Source organism: Diabrotica undecimpunctata, chromosome 7 (assembly GCF_040954645.1).
Source record: "Diabrotica undecimpunctata isolate CICGRU chromosome 7, icDiaUnde3, whole genome shotgun sequence".
NCBI classification, from domain to species: domain Eukaryota; kingdom Metazoa; phylum Arthropoda; class Insecta; order Coleoptera; family Chrysomelidae; genus Diabrotica; species Diabrotica undecimpunctata.
This window is the reverse complement of record NC_092809.1, coordinates 86886387-86896162: the sequence shown is the minus strand read 5'-3', so window position 1 is coordinate 86896162 and position 9776 is coordinate 86886387.

Here is a 9776-nt window from a genome sequence, read left to right as displayed (position 1 = left end):
ACAAAAATCAATGAATGTTTTTTTTCAATCCCAATTAACCGTATCAAACTGTACTATAAATAGATGCCATTATTAAACAAGAAAAAGTTGAATAGAGAGAATAAACAGTTTTCATTGATTTCCCGAAAATCTATTTTTTGGATTTTCTTCTTCGAACTGGTGATTAATTTCTATATAAGTGGTTGTCTAATCATATCATATAAATAAAATTTTAGTAATTGTTTATAGTAAAATTTTATTACCCTTCAGTACTAATGTTTCGTTTTCGATAGCTGGGCGTGATTCATAAATAAAGGAATGCAACAAAGCAGATTTTATGTCGCATCAGAATTTTTTTAATTATTGTAACATAAAAAAGCTGTTAAATAAATACTCGTGAATAAGGAAGAAACCTGTCTATGGTTGACAGCACGATTGATGTATGTCAATGTCAACGTTTTTAAGATGGTATCGTAATGTAACCACTTTTAATTATGTTTTTATGTATCACGTTTATTTGATTTAGTATTACAATAAAATATCAACACATTCTTTTATTTTCTATTCATCAATATAACATTGGTTATGGGCCCAGAAGTACAAAGAGTGTGTTAAAAAAATTTTTTGAATAAAATCCTTTATAAAAAGGTATATAAAAAACCCAGTTGGGCTATGTTGAATTGACAAAACGTTTTCGGAATAAGTATTCCATCATCAGTGTCCTAAAATAGTATTTAACCACTTAATTAAAAAGAACATGAAATATTTTAAGTTTTGGCTAAGGTTAATGTAAAATGTGGTTAATACTTACTAGTTAATACATGGATGTAGCCACTAAATATGTGGGTAAGAACCCTTTAAAAATTATTAAATGAAATTTAGTTTACATTATGTCTAATTTACAGTTAAGATGGTAAAGTTACCGTTGGATTGGTAACATGGCGACATATGACTCTACATTAAGTTGCAAGTCCTGAGACGGTATGTCTACGAGGACTTTATCAAAGCAACTGATTGAAATGACAATCTGAAACACCACCCATTCCATATTATTAAATTCTCATTTTACTTCTCTAAACAATTCCCTCAGGGTTTGGCTTCGGTTCTCTGGGGACCTCAGCCTTCCGTAGTCTATCAGTTTATCACAATTTTCTCAAAAACACCTTAATTTTCATTCTCTTTACTCAAATTTAACAGAGCCACCTACAACAATTTCATTTTACTATTATAGTCAATATAGACCAATAGTTCATTCAACTTACCAACTTATAACTTAATCTTTTATTTTCCTATGTACCTAGTGTTGCTTTATAACAGATAGGGCCTTTTCTTAAGTTATAAGTTGAGTACTTTACGACCAATATATTACAAAACCACTTTCAACCATCAAATTTTGTCCATTTCATATACTTGTCAACACACAAAATATAACTACATCACTCAGTTTGTCAACATCCAATCAGATATTTATATTCATGAACTTGCAACTCAAGAAGTTTTACATTTTCCAGGTACCAAATGTTGTTTTTTGGCATACAGGGCCTAATATAATTGAGTTACAAGTCAATTTTTACATGAACTTTATATCATAATAGTTTTATTTCATTCATTGAATAACATTTTCACATATTAAATATATTAATTCCTATATTTTTTCAAGAACCCAACTTTCCACCTGTGTCTAGTTTCCATTTTCCAGGTACCAAATGTTATTAAAACATAAAGGGCCTTATATTAGAATCTTTTCATCACAACACTTGACACTGTATAGTTGGTTGCCTAACTATAATCACATAATTTTCTCACCACAATTTCATTTCACATACATAATTCATAGCAATAACATTGATGGTTGATACTGTTATAATTTTATTTTATTTCAACTTTCACAATTTTAAACAACGTTGGCTTTTGTCTTAAATAGACATATACAGTTACACTGACTGCTCTGTCATAACTTCCGTCATAACCTGCCAAGATTGTCCTTTCAATCAGTTGCTTTGATAAAAGGGAGTTTTTGTAATTACCTAACGTAACGTATCTCCCTATACGTAAAGAACTAACGTATCGAAGAAGATGAACGTTAAATTGAGAGTTTTTTGATAATTGAGAATTAGTGATTAACTAATAAATTGTCAGTGCCAGTCTTGTCCTTGTCATATAACCCTATTTTTGATATTCAAAATAAATAACAAATATTGTTTTGAACAATTTTTAATTTTTGATATGGACGCGATATTAAATGTAGGTGCCTTTATTGATGATGAAGAAGACGAAGACATAGAAGATGCCCTTCTTCTCCACATCTTGCACGACTATACGGCCGCTTAAATTTTGATACCATTAAAAATATTTTTCGCTTTTGAATTAAGTGAAGTCGTTTTCTACTGCTTTCCATTATTTATAAAAATCAAAACAAATATACGTAACCACAAATGTAAAAATACACATACCAGTGTGCTTATGAAATGTGGATGTTGAAATTTTGGTAATCGTGTAAGATTCCCTTGTGCATTCGGTTACCTTCAGCTCGATAGGGATGCGTATGAACGTAACGTACCAGCCCGTTACGTTAGGTAATACGTATCTAGATACGTTAGTTCAACCATTAATGCGCATGCTTATATGTCAAAAAGATACTTTACGTATACGTATTTGCTTGCACAAAAACTCTCTAAAGTCCTCGTAGACATACCGTCTCAGGACTTGCAACTTAATGTAGAGTCATATGTCGCCATGTTACCAATCCAACGGTAACTTTACCATCTTAACTGTAAATTAGACATAATGTAAACTAAATTTCATTTAATAATTTTTAAAGGGTTCTTACCCACATATTTAGTGGCTACATCCATGTATTAACTAGTAAGTATTAACCACATTTTACATTAACCTTAGCCAAAACTTAAAATATTTCATGTTCTTTTTAATTAAGTGGTTAAATACTATTTTAGGACACTGATGATGGAATACTTATTCCGAAAACGTTTTGTCAATTCAACATAGCCCAACTGGGTTTTTTATATATTTTTTTATAAAGGATTTTATTCAAAAAAAATTTTTAATATATGGTATAGGTACAGCCAAATACAGGAACTTAGTTTCCTTGTGGATTTTGAAAAGAGTGTGTTGATTAAGAAAAGATAAAAACGTGAAGAGGCTAGTAAAGGCACCTGGTTGTAAAAGTTCAAAAAATGGAGAAGTCAACTGAAAACAAATATGGCATAATACCTTTTAATGGAAACAGTTTTGACAACTGAAAATTTAGGTTGTTTTCAGTATTGAAGGCCCTGGAATGTAGTGAAGCTTTGAAGCCGGTTCCCGCGGTTGATAGAAATGATGAATGGCATAAGAAAAATAATAAAGCATGTATGGTAATTATTCAAAGTATTGCTCACTAGCATTTGGAATACATCAAAGAAGTGGAAATAACTCATGATATGATAAAGAAACTGGAAGGAATTTTTGATAAAAAAGGTACGTGTTCTAAGTTCTATTTATTAAAAGAATTAACAACGTTAAAATACGCCAATGACATAGATATTCAGGATCATTTCTCAAGATGTGATCGACTGTTCAGAGAACTTAAAAATCTGGGAAGTAAATTTGATGAATCTGATATGTCTTGTTTCCTATTATTTTCAATGCCACAATAGTTTGAAAATGTAGTCACAGCCATAAGAACTTTATCAGAAGATGATTTAAAAGTAGAATTTGTGAAAAGTAGGTTGGAATTTCATTCCAATAAAAATTCAAGAAGCATAAAAGTTTTGCCTTCATCTTTTAGTGCAACAGAAAAGCAAGTAAAATGCTTTAAGTGTGGAAAAATTGGGTATGTGAAGAGTGTATGTGGCATTAAATGTTTTAACTGTGGTAAGATGGGACACAGAGCAAGTCAATGTTTAGTCAAAAAGCAGAATGTGAATGACAAACAAAAAATTGGAAACAGGGCAAATTATGCTATGAATGAATGTAATGGAGAAGAGGATAATGCTGTTGCTTTCTGTACAACATCTGAAAGTGTAGATGGTTTAATCTTAGAGTGGTATGCAGACTCGGGAGCTACACATCATTATATAAACAATGAAGAGGTACTGATAAACAAGAAAAGATTTGCAGAGAGAAGAGAAATACAACTGGCAGAAAAAGGAAAAAGTATGGAGGCAATATGCATGTGTGATTTACAAGTGACAAGTGTGGTGGAAAATAGAAATGTGAAAATTACTTTAAAAGATGTATTTTGTGTACCAAAATTAAGAGCAAATTTGTTGTCTATACCTACCATTGAAAAGGCAGGATTTGAAGTTGTATGTAATGACGGTAAGATCTTTATAAAAAAAGATAATAATGTTTTTGTAATAGGTAAACGTCTTAATAATTTATATAAAATTATATTTAAAATCAATGTTGAATCTAATATTGAATCTGCAAATTTAGCACTAAATATAGATATTTGGCACAAAAAGTATGGTCATTTGAATTATGGTTCTATTTCAAAAATTAAAAATTTAAATATAGTTAATAGTTTAGAGTTTACCAAATCAAAGGTTGATAAAATTTGTGATGTTTGTGTACAATCGAAACAAAAATGTTTTCCATATAATTCGAAAATATCCAGAAGTACTAGAGTTCTTGAATTAGTTCATACATATGTATGTGGTCCAATCACACCAACATCACGTAATGGTTATAAGTATTTCATAACGTTTGTTGATGATTTTTCTACGTTTGTCATGGTATATACTGTAAAAGGAAAGGACGAAGTTTACAATTGTTTTAAAGATTATACAGCGAAAGTGACATCATTATTTTGTAATAAACCTATCTCAAAATTAAAATGTGACAATGGAGGTGAGTATTGTTCTAACTTTTGCTCAAAAAGGGGAATTCAAATATCATACACTCCACCGTACACTCCCCAAATGAATGAAGTTGCAGAACGTATGAATCAAACATTAATGGATAGAGCAAGATGTATGATAAAAGAGACAGGAATAAATAAATGTTTTTGGGAAGATGCAGTTCTCATGGCAGCATATATCAACAACAGAACGCAATCTTTCTTCTTCTTCTTCAAGTGCCATCTCCGCGGCGGAGGTCGGCAATCATCATAGCTATTCGGATTCAGACTTTTGAGACGGCTGCTCTGAAAAGTTCATTTGATGTACATCCGTACCACTCTCTCAGGTTGCGCAGCCATGACATTCTACGCCTCCCTATGCTTCTCTTTCCTTGGATCTTTCCCTGCATGATCAGTTGGAGCAAGGTGTATTTCTCTCCACGTGTAATATGTCCGAGATATTCCAATTTTTTTGTTTTATTGAATTTAAAATTTCCATTTCTTTGTTAATCCTTCTCAGAACATCTTTGTTTGTGACGTGTTCTGTCCATGATATTTTCAGAATTCTTCTGTACACCCACAGCTCAAATGATTCCAGTTTTTTCATTGATGTAGCATTCAAGGTCCAAGATTCCATTCCATAAAATAAGGTCGAAAAAACATAGCACCTCGCCAACCTAACTCTTAGTTACAGTTTTAAATCCCTGGTACATAGAACTCTTCTCATTTTGTTGAAGTTTGCTCTAGCCTTTTCTATTCTTATTTTTATCTCCTGATTGTAATCATTTGTGGAGTTAATCATTGTTCCCAGGTATGCATATTTGTCCACTTGTTCGATCTTTCTTAATATAGAATAAAAGTCCTTTTGAATTGTGGCTTGGTAAAAAGCCAAATGTCTCTAATATGCGAATTTTTGGCTGCATAGCATATGCCAGAGTACCAGATGCTTTGAGAAAGAAACTTGACGATAAAGGAGTGATGTGCCGATATATTGGTTATACAGAAAATGGTTACAAGTTATGGCAAGAACAAGAAAATAAGGTAATTCACAGTAGAAATGTAGTATTCGATGAAAATAATTTTATGAATAAAAAGGAAAAAGATGTGAGAAGAAACAGAGAAAAAGAAGATGAAGAAAATTATGATATACAAGAAAATAAAATCGAAGAAAGAGGAATACAAACTGAAGCTGGAGATGAAGACAGAAAGTCTGATAGTGAAGAAGACAAAGAAGAAGATAATAAAAAGGATAATGAAGGAGTGCCTTCTGGAAGTACCCAAAATGGCAGACCACGAAGAGTAAGAAAATTACCTGGAAAATATGACATTTATGAATTAGATGCAGCAAAGTGTGATGAAGAATTAGATATAAGCTGTTTGGCACTACTTAGTGAACTAACAAATGCACCGAAGTCTTACTCAGAAGCAAAAGAAAGTTCAGAATGGAGTTCATGGAAACAGGCAATTGAAGATGAGTTGGATGCACTGAAAAATAATAATACTTGGGAATTAGTTGAGAAGACATGTAATCAAAAGGTAATTAGTAATAGGTGGGTTTTTCGGTTAAAGGAAAATGATGTTGGTAAGCCTGTTTATAAAGCCCGATTAGTTGCACGAGGCTTTGAACAAAGTCATTTTAATGATTTTTCACAAATACATGCTCCTGTAGCAAAGTTGTCTACATTAATTGTCTATCTGTAATCATTATAATTTATTATTGTTACAATTAGATGTGAAATATGCTTTCCTGAATAGTTCTCTGAAAGAAAAAACCTTTATGAAAATACCTGAAGGTCTTAGAGTTTCGAAAAATGATCAAAATAAAGTATGTTTATTGAATAGGGCAATATATGGTCTCAAACAATCCCCAAAGGCATGGAATGAGAAATTTAATGAATTTATGGTACTGTTAAATTTTAAACGTTCAAAAACAGACTACTGTTTATATAGTTTTATTAATAAGGATATAAGATGTTACTTGCTGCTTTATGTGGATGACATTTTGATGGCTTGTAATAATGATGTATTTTTGAATTATTTGAATGATTTTTCTAGGTTTGCCATGGTATATACTGTAAAAGGAAAGGACGAAGTTTACAATTGTTTTAAAGATTATACAGCGAAAGTGACATCATTATTTTGTAATAAACCTATCTCAAAATTAAAATGTGACAATGAAGTTGAGTATTGTTCTAATGCAATTTTACAGTTTTGCTCAGAAAAGGGAATTCAAATATCATACACTCCACCGTACACTCCCCAAATGAATGGAGTTGCAGAACGTATGAATCAAATATTAATGGATAGAGCAAGATGTATGATAAAAGAGGCAGGAATAAATAAATGTTTTTGGGAAGATGCAGTTCTCATGGCAGCATATATCAACAACAGAACGCAATCTTGCTTAATACAGAATAAAAGTCCTTTTGAATTGGGGCTTGGTAAAAAGCCAAATGTCTCTAATATGCGAATTTTTGGCTGCATAGCATATGCCAGAGTACCAGATGCTTTGAGAAAGAAACTTGACGATAAAGGAGTGATGTGCCGATTTATTGGTTATACAGAAAATGGTTACAAGTTATGGCAAGAACAAGAAAATAAGGTAATTCACAGTAGAAATGTAGTATTCGATAAAAATAATTTTATGAATAAAAAGGAAAAAGATCTGAAAGAAAAAACCTTTATGAAAATACCTGAAGGTCTTAGAGTTTCGAAAAATGAACAAAATAAAGTATGGTTATTTAATAGGGCAATATATGGTCTCAAGCAATCCCCAAAGGCATGGAATGAGAAATTTAATGAATTTATGCCACTGTTAAATTTTAAACGTTCAAAAACAGACTACTGTTTATATAGTTTTATTAATAAGGATATAAGATGTTACTTGCTGGCTTTATGTAAATGACATTTTGATGGCTTGCAATAATGATGTATTTTTGAATTATTTGAAAACAAAATTGTGTGAATCTTTTAAAATGAATAAAATAAGCAGTCAGTTTAACTTTTTGGGAATAAGAATTGACAGAGATTTTGAAAATAGGATCATAACTCTTGACCAAATACCTGCAATTGAAAATCTTGTCAAACGATATAATGTTGAAGACAGTAAAAATTTTAAAACACCAATTGAAAAGAATTTGAATTTACTGAGAAATATTGATTGTAATCTTAGTACCAATTTACCATACAAAGAACTGTTAGGTAGTCTTATGTATATAATGATGGGTACTAGACCTGATATTTGTTTCAGCATTAGTTATTTTGGGAGATTTCAAGATAGTGCTAGTAATGAACATTTTAAGCATTTGTTAAGAGTACTGAAATATTTGAAATCTACTATTAATTTTAGGTTGTATTTTTATCATTTAGAAGATACTTCTTGTTTTGATTTAGTTGGTTATACTGATGCTGATTGGGCTAATGACATAAATGATAGAAAATCCATTAGTGGATATTGTTTTAAACTTTTTAATAATCTAATCTCATGGTCTTCCAAAAAGCAAAGTTTGGTAACTTTATCAAGTACAGAATCTGAGTTTGTGGCAGTATGTGCAGCTTCATGTGAATTAATTTATATAAAAAACTTACTGATGGATTTGGAAATTAAATTATTATTACCAATCACAATATTTGAAGACAATCAAAGTGCTATCAAACTGCTAAAAAACTTTGAAAACAATAAAAGGTGTAAACACATTGAAGTAAAATTACATTTTGTTTTGGATCTGGTAGCACAGGGTATTATGAAGGTTGAATATATTTGTTCAAATGAGCAACTTGGAGATATATTTACAAAGTCTCTGTGCTATGAGAAATTTAATTATTTTGTAAATAAGTTAGGTTTGAGGGTTTAAATTTAGTTTTGTATACTAACATGTTTGAGGGAGGGTGTTAAATAAATACTCGTGAATAAGGAACAAACCTGTCTATGGTTGACAGCACGATTGATGTATGTCAATGTCAACGTTTTTAAGATGGTATCGTAATGTAACCACTTTTAATTATGTTTTTATGTCTCACGTTTATTTGAGTTAGTATTACAATAAAATATCAACACATTCTTTTATTTTCTATTCATCAATATAACAAAAGCAAGTTAGATGTTGGAAAAGGAAGATTCATTACATCAACCCCATAAGATAAATGAATATAAATGACATATGAGAGCCGTCGATCTACTTGATAATTCAGTAGCGAATTACAGAATACGCAGAGGTAAGAAGTGGTGGCGGTCCCTTTTTATTCTAATGAAAGTTAAATAGTTAAATATTTTGTTTTTTTTTTATTTTTAGGTAGATACATGTATATTATTATAAAATATGTAATTTGAAATCTTACTTTAAGGTAATTGCTAATTTTTCTTCTGGGCTTAGGCTATCACGCATTGATGAATCCTGTTTAATAAAAAAATTAAAAGAAGACACTGACATCCTGTAATATTCAAAAAACTTGTCAGAATATTCTTTTAATTTGTTGTGTAAAAGAAAAAAATTTCCCTCTGTCTGCCTAGGCACTAGAACAGGTTGAATTCACCATTGCCGTTGTTTTTTAACCCTACGTCGACGGCGCAATGCCAATATTAAAGCAACTTTTTGTTGAAATGATAGATTATCCATACTATATTATTGCATTATCGGTCTGAGTTTATTTTACTTATTTATTTGTTTATTTTATCTGCTATATACACGGACACTATATAAACGGACAAATACCACTGATTGTAGCTGCGTCATATTAACGCTCATGGAGCCACTACAAGACCAAAACGCGGCGATATGTGCGCTGTAAACTGTCGCTCGTGGAGCCATGATTTTACTGCTTTACTGCCGCCGTAATTTTACTGCTACTGCTAGCGACAATCTGTGGTTCGTGGAGCCATAGCCTAAATATTTCGTGTTGGTATCATGTGACCTCACGGGCTATGACGCGGATGACGTGCATCGGTAAGTAAATTAGA